This window comes from Pogona vitticeps, chromosome 2 (genome assembly GCF_051106095.1).
Source record: "Pogona vitticeps strain Pit_001003342236 chromosome 2, PviZW2.1, whole genome shotgun sequence".
NCBI classification, from domain to species: Eukaryota; Metazoa; Chordata; class Lepidosauria; order Squamata; family Agamidae; genus Pogona; species Pogona vitticeps.
The window spans coordinates 259751836-259765072 of record NC_135784.1 but is presented as its reverse complement, the minus strand read 5'-3'; the positions used below and the strand labels follow the sequence as shown (position 1 = coordinate 259765072).

At 40.0% G+C, this 13237-nt stretch overlaps 1 protein-coding gene and 1 pseudogene across 1 annotated transcript in view; one reads left to right on the top strand and one right to left on the bottom strand.

The window, feature by feature from the left end:
• FBXL17 (F-box and leucine rich repeat protein 17) overlaps positions 1-13237 on the bottom strand; it is a 242717-nt gene that overhangs the window by 97243 nt on the left and 132237 nt on the right. The window lies entirely within an intron of this gene.
• On the top strand, positions 6143-6297 carry LOC140705041 (U1 spliceosomal RNA; annotated as a pseudogene).

The following is a 13237-nucleotide window of genomic DNA, read 5'->3' as shown; positions in this document are numbered from 1 at the left end:
TCAAGAGAGATGCAGGGAACAGTTGTTGCTGTTTTAAGGTTACAGCTGAGCCAGCTGTCCATTGGATGTCACTACCCAGTTCTTCAAACAAAGAGACACAGGCCATTAGTGCACACACACCTCCTCATTTGGCCCTTTCTTTGAAATTGACTTTTTTTCTGCTTGTTCAGGGGGACGTGACACAGAAAACCTGAGTCTTCCATCTGGGAATTGGAGTGATAATTTAGGAAATTCACTAGATTCAGCCAATTGGGGTCATCTTATAAGTGAGTAATATTGCTCCTGCAAATAATGGGGCCCTACTGTAATTCAATTCTTCAAAAAGCTCTGGTTTCTGAATGCTTCTATATCCACAATTCAAAATGCCAAGAAACTGTCCAATATTGCTGCACAATATAGTGCTTGCATTTCCAGCAGGATGAAGGAAACCAAGCTCTACACAGGAAAGATAAGCCTGCATGCTGACACCAATGGCAGCATCAAGATGGTCTACAGGATATCCATTTTTGATCACCACCATTCACAAAGTGACACGTCTCAAAGGAAAATCCCAAAAGCTGACTCCTTTTTTCATCAGCTAATCACTTCTCGCCCACACACAAACAATTTTCAGAGTTGTTTCTTGACAATTGTGAATAGTAATGAATTTCCTGGCCTTTTAAAAGCTTGTGAATTCATATGCTAAAAACAAATTCCACCAGAAACTTCGCTCATTTAGAAGTACCCAATGCCAGAGGATCCCAGAAGATGGTCACATGATCTGTACTATGATTGCTGGGAGAAAACAGAAACAAGAACAGCTGTGATGTGGCACCCCCTCTGTGCCAAATTATTTTGAAGGGCTGTTTTGGACTTAATGAAATTATGTGAGTAGGTACAACACAGACAATGAAGGAACATATGCAACCTTTAATTTTTCAGTTAAATTAATGTCACCATGCTTGTACCACCAAATGCAGATTGGGAAGTTATGTTCCTATTTCCAAACCCTTTCTTTGACTTAGGCAAATTGAGGAAGAAAAGCTAAATTGGATCAAAAGCTCTATAGAAATGTTGTGTGTATGTTTTCCAAAAGATGTCCCTTTGCTCTTTTTTAAATATATAAAAAGGAAGGGGTTGGAGTTAGCAAAGAATTTTGCTAGAAACCAAAGTCAAAATCATCCATACTATGCGAAAGAAAGTGAAGAAAACTCATTTGAAATGCGGTGTTGGTACAGGTCCTAAACACAGCCAGAAAGGCAGAGAAGTAGGTGCTCAATCAAGTCAAGCCTGAACTCTTACTCAAGCAAAAATGAGTAAACTGAGCCTATATTGCCATGTACATATAATGAAAATACAAAAGTGACCAGAATAGACTAGATTGCTGGAAAAGTGGGATGAACCAGCAGACAAAGAAGATATAACATGAGATGGACTGACTCAATAAAGAAAGTCACAGCTATTCCTTAGAAGATCTGAGCAGAACTTGATGGGAAAGACAATTTATTTATTATTTATTTGATTTATACCCCAGCTATTTAGGAAGGGGAAAGGCAGGAGGAAGAGAGAACAAACTTATGTGAGATGTTGTTGGTTTGCAAGGTCTCAGCAGAGCTTTGAATGACAGGACATTTTGGAAGCAAGTAACTCATATGCAGCAAAAAAGGCGGGGGGGATACCTCCCTTCTACCTCCATAAGCTGCCTTTTGTCTGTTTCTGTGACCTTTCATTGCCCTCCAAATATTTCCCTTCCTGGGCCATGAAGCTGCAACAATGTATCTATTCTGGAATGGTCTTGAGTGTTAGTTTGTTTCACACATATTATGTTTATAATAAAGTCACTATTTTACCTTTTTGAAAGGCCTTTTTGAGGATCAATGTTTTAGTCCCTGCAGTCTGGATTCCTTCCAAATTAAAAAATGCAAGTAGGTCAATCATTCTCTTTCAAGAAAAACAAAATTGGTCTTTCAATTTATTTGATATTTTAAATCTGGGGACATTAAAGTTCACATGTTTCTGCCCATTTTTTTAAAAAGTTTTATTTTAGAAATTGTAACTCAAAAACTCTTTGACCAAGCATCCCAAATCTGGGTCAAAGCAAGAGCAGAGTGTCTGCTACATCTGTGTTGAAGTTCAATTTCCAAGTTATAATGTTTGTTTGGGCTGCTCCCATTTTTTGAATTGCCTCGTAGAATGTTGATTTGCTCAGCCAGCACAATAACATTGCTATGTGCTCATGCAGTGGTAAATATTCTTAACTAATCACTAGTGTTAAAAATATGCCCATAAAACCCACTACAGACAGCTTTTCACAGGAAAATTCCAAGTTACAAGATGAAGAACAGGAGGAAAATCCCTGTAATTATAGTCAAGCATAAGAACATTTTCTCCTCAGCTTTACTGACCTCTACTACCTGCTTAAGGGACGTGGTGGCGCTGCGGGTTAAACCGCAGAAGCCACTGTGCTGCAGGGTCAGAAAACCATCAGTCATAAGATCGAATGCACGCAATGAAGTGAGCTTCCGTCACTTTGTCCCAGCTCCTCACCAAACCAGCAGTTTGAAAGCAAGCAAATCTGAGTAGATAAATAGGTACGACCTTGGTGGGAAGACAAAATGGTGTTCCATGTCTGGTTGCACTGGCCATGTGACCACGGAAACTGTCTTCGGACAAACACTGGCTCTTCGGCTTGAAAATGGGATGAGCACCGGCCCCTAGAGTCGGACACGACTGGACTAAATGTCAAGGGGAACCTTTATCTTTATCTTTTACTACCTGCTTAAAAGTGCAGTGATCAGAGAATTGTCAAGTTACCTTTTTGGATACTGACTCCAAGAAATCCCCCAATCAGTATGGCTGGGAGTTGCAGTGCAGTTTCCTGCCCCCAACTTCTAAAAGTGATGAAATCATTTTGTATCCTCATAAGGAAGAAAGTGCATTCTCAATGTTTAGATGAAGCATTTCATTTTGTCACAAATGGGGGGAAAAAATCTCATCCTAAGAAACAATCCCAATTTATCCCATAACCTAGTGGCTTCTCCACCCCCACTGAGAGAAATTTCAATAAAGGAAAGGAGACCTCCCTGTTTGGAATTAAGAAATACATTGGCTACTAAGAAAAGGGAACTTGCCATTTTCATCTGACTGTTGCATGCTGTCACGATGCTGTTGAAGTATTCTAATCAAGACACAACATTTGTTCTCTTTTCCTGATTAGTGTCTTAGAAACAGGATGTTCTGCTAAGAATCCCAAATGTTTTAAACCATGTGGGGATTCTTACTTTCTCAGGTGACTGCTGTAAAGGACTGCATTGTGCTCAATTGTTTGCAAGTGCAGAGGTTTTGAAAAGAGAGATTTTACATGTACACAATATCTTCACCACGGTGAAAGCTAGCAAAATACATTTGTCATGGGAACATAGCATAGGCAGCCCAATGTCCAGGTGATGGTCGTTGTTGATATATTTCTATTTTTGATATATTTCTAAAATTTCCACTATCTATTCAACCCCTAAACTTAAAACATTCTTACATTTTGTCAATAGGTGGAGAAGTGTTATCTTTGCAAAATGAAACCATTGTGATCAAGAAAGCTAAATATTTCTCAAGCAGTCTGCACAAAATATTACAGTATGTTATATTTCTCTGGTTTACATAACTTAGTACATATAAAAAGCTTAATATAGAAGTATCATATAGACACCTACTTGGCTTATATACTTTTTACATACCCGCCTACATCTACATATTATTTCCTCTCTATGCAAGTAACATATTACTTTTTTAAAAACCTTGTTTAGGAACAACAAAAATCACTCAAGACAATTTACTCTTGCATGACAGTTAAAAATATAAACATTACAAGCAAATGCACTTGTATTCAACAACACTGAATACACATTTATGTGTGGGAATGATCAATACAGAGCAATTATTTCTATTTGTTTTGCAGATTTTGTACATTGATGTGTCAATGCTAAGTTTGCTCCTCGGTGGCTCCTCGCCTTTGGAACAACCTACCTCCTGAGATTTGCGTGGCACCCTCGCTGGGTATCTTTAAAAATCAACTAAAAACATGGATGTTTCGGCAGGCCTTCCCTCCAGACAATTCCTGATGCCCTCTCCTCTCCCTCTCCTATTGTTTCCTCCCTCTCCTAAGGTTTCTTCTATTTAAAATTTTTATACTATTTTATGCTGTTAGCCGCCTAGAGTGGTCTTAACCAACCAGATAGGTGGGATATAAAATAAATAAATAAATAAATAAAATAAATAAATAGCTAACAAGCAAGAAAATGACCGTGTTAATTAATAGCTGTTTTTCTCCTTTTAAAAGATAAAATCTAACTTAATTATTCTCCCAAGTTAATTGTTTAATTTTATATTTAAGAATAGAAGATGTACCGATCATGTGGAAATAACAATCCATCTTGGTTTAAAAAAAAAAGATTAAGCAAGCCAGAAGTCTGCTCAGCCCTACAATAGACTAATGTATGAATTTGGAGGTGGGGGTAACAAAAATAAAATATCAAGAACGGGTGAGTTTTGTTTCTTTCCCCCAAGATTTATCATGATTTATATCTGGCATTAAAAATCAAAACAAAGATAAAAGGACAAATCTTAAAATAAATAATATTCCATATAAATACAGGGTGTGAAGAAGCAGAATGTGATTCATTACAACCCACTTTAGAAATGACATTGAAGACCACTAATGTTATAGAGGTACAGTGGGCCCTCGACCTACGAACGGCCCTAGTTCCCCAGCCACCCGGCTTGCTTCCGAAGCCAAAAAGGCAGGGAGAAAGGGCAGGAAGTTCAAACCTCCCGCCCTTTCTCCCTGCCTTTTTGTCTTCGGAGGTTTCAGAAGGCTTCCTCTGATGTCGGAGGAAGCCTTTTGAGAGCACTGAAGCTGTCCATCGCGGCGGCGGGGACCCCCAGGGAGGTCTCCCAGGGCTTGCACACCACCATGGGAGTCCTCCCTGGGGGTCCTCACTGCCGCGATCGGTGCCTTCAGAGGTTTCAAAAGGCTTTCCCCGACATCGGAGGAAGCCCTTTGAAAGCTCCAAAGGCAGGGAAGAAGGCAGGAAGGGCAGGGAATTCGAATTAACCTTAACCTGATCCCATTCACCAGCAGTAGCACATGCTCAGCATAAGACCAAATCTCCATTTTTGACATAATTGAACGTTTATACCATGCAAGGCACAACAGATTAGGCCACACAAAGCCATGGACAATGTTCTTGATGAGCCAAAAAAACTGAATACAAACTATAGTAGCTGAAATCAGAAAGCAGGTACTGTAATCCAGTTAGAAGTCATGAGGCACAGTTAGTTTCCTTGCTGCAACACCCTTTGGAAATACATTCTCTAATTAGATGCCTAGAACTAGTTGAAAAGTTTGCAAGTTGAATCCAGATTTCCCATAGAAATGCATTGAAAATTAATTAATACATTTTTATGGGGGGGAAAGGTCAGAAACTTTAAAAAACTTAAAAGAAAGTCACTTACAAGTTACTGTAGACTGAGCCTTGCTCTTCACAGTGCCTTGGTAGACCCCAGAACAGCTAAAAAAGAGCCCCAAACAGCTAAAAGACAGCCGGCAGCCGGCAGCCATTTTGTGCTCTTCTCTGCTCCTGCTCCTTTCCCCTCCCCTCCCCCCACCTAACAGCTGATCGGCGCTGGTCTGAACATTTCCTAGGCAGCTTTTAAAGCAAGTATGCACATTTCTACACAAGCAGGTTTCAACTCAAACCGAGCACCTTTTCACCCAAGCACTAACCCAAAACAAGCAGCTTTTAAACTAAATTTAGCATTTTAAAACGACAATACCAGCAGTCCCAGGTCTCTCTCCCAGCTCTCTAACTGCTAGCAAGGAAGCAGACAAGCAGCCTCTTCACTAACTGAAAGCTTGAATTTCCCCCGCTTTCCCTGCCTTCCCCGCATATTAAGTATGCTAATATCTGTGCACTGAAGGATTGTGGGAGGAACAGCCAGCCCCTGATGGGGGTCCTGTGGGGCACCCCAAAACAATGAGTACCTCTCTTGGCATCTTTCGGGACTGGGGCTGTGCAGCCCTGCTCTGATCAGGAGGTGCTGCCAGGGGATCACCATGCCTTTGGGGGACAGGGCACAGAAAGGGGTAGGAGGTTCAGAGGCCATTCCAACTCATACCTGGCAGGGGAGATACCGTGATCATCAAAGTGGTTTTCCCAGGGTAAGGCTCATCTATTGCACTTTGGATGTGCTGACCCCTGTGATTTCCCCAAATACGGGAAAATCAACTCCCTAAGTGGGGGACTGTGTTTGTAGTTTCCCCTGGTTTTTCTAGAATCACTCTTTCCCCTTTGGTCCTTGGCTATTTTCACTGCCTGCTGCCATAGGCCTGTTGGCCTTGCTGGTTTTCCAGGTGGGCTCCAGGAAGCAGATCCTAGAAAGCCAGCAATGCAGAATGGTGAGGTCCAAACAGCAAGTGGTCTCTGGTGCTAGTTCAGAGGCCTCCCAGCACGGCAGTGGGGGGCTTCTGGGTGGTGGTGGTGGTTGAACCCCTTTTTTACTGTATTCGTTCCATAAGATGCACATATTTTCTCCCCCACTATTTGGGGGGGGAGTGTGTCTTATGGAGCAAAAAATACGGTAATTCAACTCAAAATGTCTTAAATCACAATTCAGAGTGAACAATGGGATTTGTAAAGACTAAAGGTGTAATTAGAATAAAAACAACATTTTAGCATGCACTTATCTACATTCATATATCTACAAAGCAGCAAGTATACCATTTCACAGGGTCGCCTATGCCTCAAGTGTAACATCATCATCTTAGAACAGCAAAGCTGGAAGGGACCCTAACATCATCTATTAATGGCATGGAATAGCTGTGGTACTGTACTATCTATTTTTTAAAAAAAACTCTTTCTTTCTTTCTTTCTTTCTTTCTTTCTTTCTTTCTTTCTTTCTTTCTTTCTTTCTTTCTTTCTTTCTTTCTTTCTTTCTTTCTTTCCAATACACCCCACCTTTCACCTACAAAGCCCTAAATGACTTGGATTCAGGTTACTTGGAAGATTGCATCTCTCTTTACGCACTTGCCCAGGTTTTAAAATAATTAGGTGGGCCCTCTTCTTGGTCCTGCCATCCTCACAGTCGTCTCTGTTGCTGTTCCCAACCTGTGGAATTCCATTCTATGAGAGGACAGGCTGGCCCCCTTTTTGCTGCCTATTAGCAGGCAAGCAAAGACCTTTCTCTACAGGCAGGATTTTTCTCAATAACTGGCTGCTTAAGAGGGGCTTCCTGAAAGTGTTTTAGTTGGTTTCTGTTTGTTTATTTTTTTCCTCCCGACATTGTTTGTTTTAATATTGTAAGCTGCTTTGAGTTCTCTTGAGGAGAAAGGCAGATTACCAATATTTTAGATAAATACTTAAAATGAATTATTATGCACAATCCTATACATGCCTACTTGTAAGAGTAGAGGTAGAAGTAAGACTTACTGGTTGAAATACAAAGTTGTGCTTGTGTCTACCTCCTGGTACAATGTCTTCCTAAGAATTGGTGAACATAAAGAAAAGCTTTCAAACAGAAAATTAAAATAGACAGAAGGCAGAAAGGGATTTTGAGGTGCAAATCACTAAAAGCATAAGGACTAATAATGAAGAATTCCTTACTGGAATTCCTTACATCAAGAGAGGGAAACAAGTCAGGGAGGTAGATTGTTAAATGACAAGGAACATGAAGGAATTCTAATAGAAGACATGGAGACTGGGGAAAAAATCAAAATCAAATTATTTTGTTGGAAAGGGTTAGTAAATATAATGCGGGGATATATTTCATACACTTGTTGTGTATGTGTATGTTTGTAAGCACACATACGCACACATACTAGAAAGAGGCAGGGACACACATGTTTTAGTGAACAATTGTTAATTATGGTGTAATTTCCCTATTTCCTTATTTTTTAAAAATGGGGTAGGGCAAAAAATCCCATGTCTTGAATTGAGCAGTTATTTAATCAATAACACATATAAATATGTCCTTATGTGGACAATGGGTAAAGATCCATTGCAGATGCCAGTCTCTACCTACACTACATTTCCAGCAGTTTGTTTTTTGTGGAAACAACTTGATCTGATTCCTTCCTTCTTCAACCTTGCTAATATTTCAAGATGGATGCTCTTATATTCAAAATCTATGAGGCACTGCAGAATCAATAATAACAAGACTTTCTGTTGTTTTCAAAACTATTAACAGAAAGCAATCAGTGTCCAGGGCCATTATGGAAGAAAAAAATGTGGTTAGGTGGAGTACGGATGTTTTGCTTCATACTTGTATGTCTGATCTTGGTAAAATACATTTTTAAAATACTGTACAAAGTACCCCTTTCCTGCCTGGGAAGAGAACAAGAGAAAATGGGACAATAACAAGGGCAAGAGAAAATGGGAGAATAATGCTGGGGTGGTACAGGGGTCCCACAGAAGACTCTACACCCAGGGTTCCTCAGAACATATAATAAGAACTCCTAGATAACCTTCAATCATATGCTTAAATATTTGCTTTAGACACCAATGAAAACTGAATTGCTTTTCCTTCTATACTGTGAAATGACAACAAAACAGAAAATGCTACTGACTGATTTGTGCATTACGCAGCAATTCAAAATTTACTACTGTGTGTATAAAATGTGTACTAGGTATGAAACATTTCATTCTGCTTATTATTTAGCAACCACTGATTGTTCAAATAGCATAGGCCAATGATAAGAAATTCATTCCAGAAATCTATGTATTTTATTTTAAAACATTACTTCTCCTAATTTCCTGTATGACACAGTCCAGTTGTTTGGTTTGCACATTTCTGTTTTTGGAAAACAATGTATGCTCGCCTCTCACAGCAAAAAAGGAGCTGCAGTGAAAATTTGGACTTACAGGCATGTATCTACAACAATCTCTCGTTCAAGTCATTTCTTTCTACCTATTAAACTGTTCTTGGCCCACTGTCAATGGTTATTTTTTATTTTAAATCAGGTAAGGCTCTGTTGTCTCAGAGGTATTTTCCAAGAAAGTCTGCAAATAAACCCAGCTATGATTCTAAATCAAAACATCAGGAAGCTATTTTCTTTGAAGCACATAGAGTCCATCTCTCATTGTCCTCCAACAGCTTCACCATCTGCATAATTTCTTTCTGCAACTTTTTCCATATTTTGCAGCCTTTATCCTGACAGCCCCTTCTTGTTAATATATTCAGCAAAACAACAGTTTGTTTTGCCCATTCTACTTGGATCATGCTGTAAGTTGTATCCATTCTTCTTTCTAGATCAGGCGCTCAGCAGGTCGGCTCACCTAATTGGAAAAGTCTAATGCAGAGTTACCTTGCAAGCATCAACACTTTCCCAATTGTGTTAGAAAACGATTTTATAGAGACTTACTTTAGGTCAGAGAAATGTGGAAACACTATCATTGTTGAGCACCAACTTTCTCTACTACTAAAGGCTAGAAAAAATGCTTTTATGGTTTATTTACAACACAGCAAGTTTGAGAGATATCACACATCACCATTCTCACCTGCATCCAAAGGTAAATCAATCAATCTTTTTTTGTATAGACATAGTTGCAAACAAAATATCACAAGACAAACAATAAACATTTAAAAATATGGCTTAGCCTAGAAAATTCAACATACCAATGTCATAAAATATACTGTCTATAAATTAAAAGGATGAAAAATACTCAAAAATTGCAGACATAACACGGTAATTCTCCCACACAATTAGAACTATATACTATAGCAGCTGGGCATATAAAAGCTAGGGGCTGAAATGCACAGCAGGACTAGAAAACCAAACAAGATTGGACAGAGGTAATTAGGTTCCATGTCTTTATAACTAAGGGAAGGAACCAGGCCACTCTCTCCTGTATTAAGTTATTAACATATGCTAACATGTACAGTGGATCCTCAACTTACAGACGGCTTGACTTACAGACTTTTCGAGCTACAGACTTCTTCTCTGGCCGCAAGATTTAGGTTCGACTTGCAGCCAGAGAATCGACCTACAGACCATAAAAAAACCAAAATGGAACAAAAATGGAACAAAAATGGCCGGTTATGGCATTAATCAGTTTTAAATGCATTGTAGGTCAATAGAGACTCGACCTACAGACTTTTTGACCTGCAGCCACCGTTCCAATACGGATTCATTCCATAAGTAGAGGGTCCACTGTATGTCAGATACTATATGTCCTACCTTGAAATTTTAAAATTTTCAAGGACTGGTTTGATCATCTCTGCAGAATTTGCATGCAAAAAAAGAGACAAGAACCAATGATTCTATACCCCTTCTTCACACAATGAAAACCTTTCAGAATATGAAACAGGATAGAAGCAGCCACCCAGTACTGTGGAGGGTAAACAGCAGAACTTGGCTTTAATAAAAGTCAAGCAATATCTGTGAACAGTTCACTTCCTGAGACACTTGGTGTGCCCTCTGCATAAACAACGAATTATCTGAGATGCAAACTTTCCTAGACATAGCTATAAAAAGCTGGGTATTGATGTCCTTAATCCTTAATCAAGGATGCAAGGAGTAATTTCTGGTATGGGAACTGAGAAAGAACAGAACCACTTTTACAATCGTATTTTATTAATTAGACTCTTCTACCACAAACTAACATATAGATCCCACTGAATCTTATATTCTATGGATCTTCTATTCCTACATTCTTGAATATTTACACCACTAATATGAAATTAATAAAGTGGGGCACTACTGATCACTATATTAACAACTTAAACACAAAACAGTGTGTATGAATATCTGCCTGTCTACCCCTATATAATAAACACATAATTTATTGAATTAATGTCTGTGATTCCATTTCTTGATAAATACCTATTATGAAAGAAAACAAACAGAAGACCTACATACTGTATGCTTACATATTTAAACAAGCTTTAAAATATGAAGTTTAAATGGACTCTGAATATATCAAAACCTAACCATGAAGCTGAAACATTGTTCAAACAGATCTTGCCTATCAGATTTGAAAAATACAATGTTTAATCCTTGCTACAGTTTAATGTAAACTGAACAAATTAATATTGCGCTGTTTCATGAAACAACAGTTGCAAAGATGATAACATGAAAATGGTAACATTAATGGTTTAATCAAAAATCTCTAGGGGATCTGGCAGGCTGAAATATCTAGATAAATAAAAGGACTTGACACAGTCATTACTTACATCCAGCATCTGTGAAACAGGTTGTTGTAGTTCTGAGTTTTATTAAATCGGTGGGGTGGGGAATCTTTGCCTGCTTTCTTTTTAAAAAGTAACAAGCTGCCTTGAATAGCCTTCTTCCTCTACAAGGTGTTATTTCATCCCTGAAATGACTGTATCTCAGGGTACATTTGCTGGAAAAGGAATCAAGACCATTCCTTTACTGCATGTTTATATTAAGAGACTCCAAGCACAGTTCCACTCAGAATGTTCATTTAATGGAAACGGGAGGGAGGCAATTTAACATTTTCTTATTCACCCTACAGCCCTCTGGTCTCGTCTCCAAGCTTGTTCTAGAAGGGTCTGGGGAGCAGGGAGAATTGACTGCAAACAGAAGGGTTGATGGATTAAAATCACCTCCTTCCCCCAACACATTAAATATGTTTTTGCAGAGGGAAGGAGACCTTCCTTCCATAGTAGGTATCACCACTGATTAAAGGCTTTCTTTGGCAATTAACCAAAGGAAGCCTTTAATCAGCAGCAACTTGCTGCTGGAGATGCTGTCATTTCCCTTGTGAACAAGAGGACCAGTCCTTACATATAAAAAGTACAACATTTTTAAAAAGGGAATAAAAGGAGAAAAACTTCAACCAAACTGGGGAAAAAAGAGATACTTGATAGAGGCCTCCATTGGGGTGGCTACCTGGAGGAGCCTTGGCTGAGATGATTTGAGGTTCGGGCAGATAAGGAAAGATGCTCTGACAAGTAAGATGGGCCCAGACCATGGAGGGCTTTGTATATGAGTGTCAAAACCATGAACCTGATCTGGGATGCAATGGACAACCAGTGAAGGTGAGCCAGAACCAGAATGATGCGGTCAAATTTGCTCGCACCCTCCACCCGTCTGGCTGCTGCATTCTGGATATGTTGAAGTCTCTGGACTAGGCCCAAGGGAAGCCTCAAGTAGACAGCAGTGCAGGAGTCAATCCGGGAGATGACCAAGGCCTATATTAAAGTCCTGAGGAAGCCCTTGTATAAGTAAGGTGGAACTGGGCAATTAGCCTACACTGGCTAAAGGCTAATCTGGACATGGCTGCAATCTAGGACTTCCAAGAGTCACGTCCAGAACAATAGCCAAGTCACACATTTGGTCCCTAAATGGAAGGGTAATGCCGTCCAGTCTAGGGACAATGCCCCTAACCTTTCAGAGCCCCACCCCCCGAACAAAACCTTTGTCTTATCTGGGTTCAGTTGGAGCCTGTTAGTCCTGGTCCTCTCCAGTATGGAAGCCAGGCAGTGCTCAAGCGTCTCAACGACATCCAATGCACAGATGGTAACAAAGAGACAGAGTTGCATATGAGGTATCATCAGTGCGCTCATGACACCTTACTCCAAAACTCCTGCTGACCTCCCCCAGCAGCTTCATATAGATGTTAAACAGCACTGGGGATAATGCCAACCCCTAAGAAACCCCACACCTTAGGGTCCAAGGGACTGACACCTCTTTCCCTAACTGGACTCTCTGGACACAGTCCTTGAGGAAGGATCAAAGCCAGCTCAATGTTGAGCCCCCAATCTGAGCCTGTCCAGGAGGATACCATGGCTGATGGTATCAAAAGCCACTGGGAGATCTAGGAGTAACAACAGGGTGCATCAGCTCTTGTCAGCCTCCCTTAAAAGGTCATCTTGAAGCATGACCAGTGTCATCTCAGTACCCTGTCACATCCTGAATTCAGACTGAAATGGGTCAAGGCAATCCTGCTCTTCCAGGTATGTCCGCAGTAAATTTGCCACCACCTTCTCGATTACCTTGCCCAGGAATAGTATATTAGTAATTAGATGGAAGTTGTTAAGATTGTCCGTCGTGAACTGAGGGCATTTGATGATGGGTTAGCCAATAGTTTCTTTTAGACGGGAGGGAAAAGTTCCCTCCTTCAATGATGGATTAAGACTATTTACTACCCAATCGATCAAATCCCCCTTAGTGGCCCTAATCAGCTACGCTGGGCAAGGATCAAGTGAGGAGAAAGCACCCTGGAGGCTTTCTCTGATGTTATAG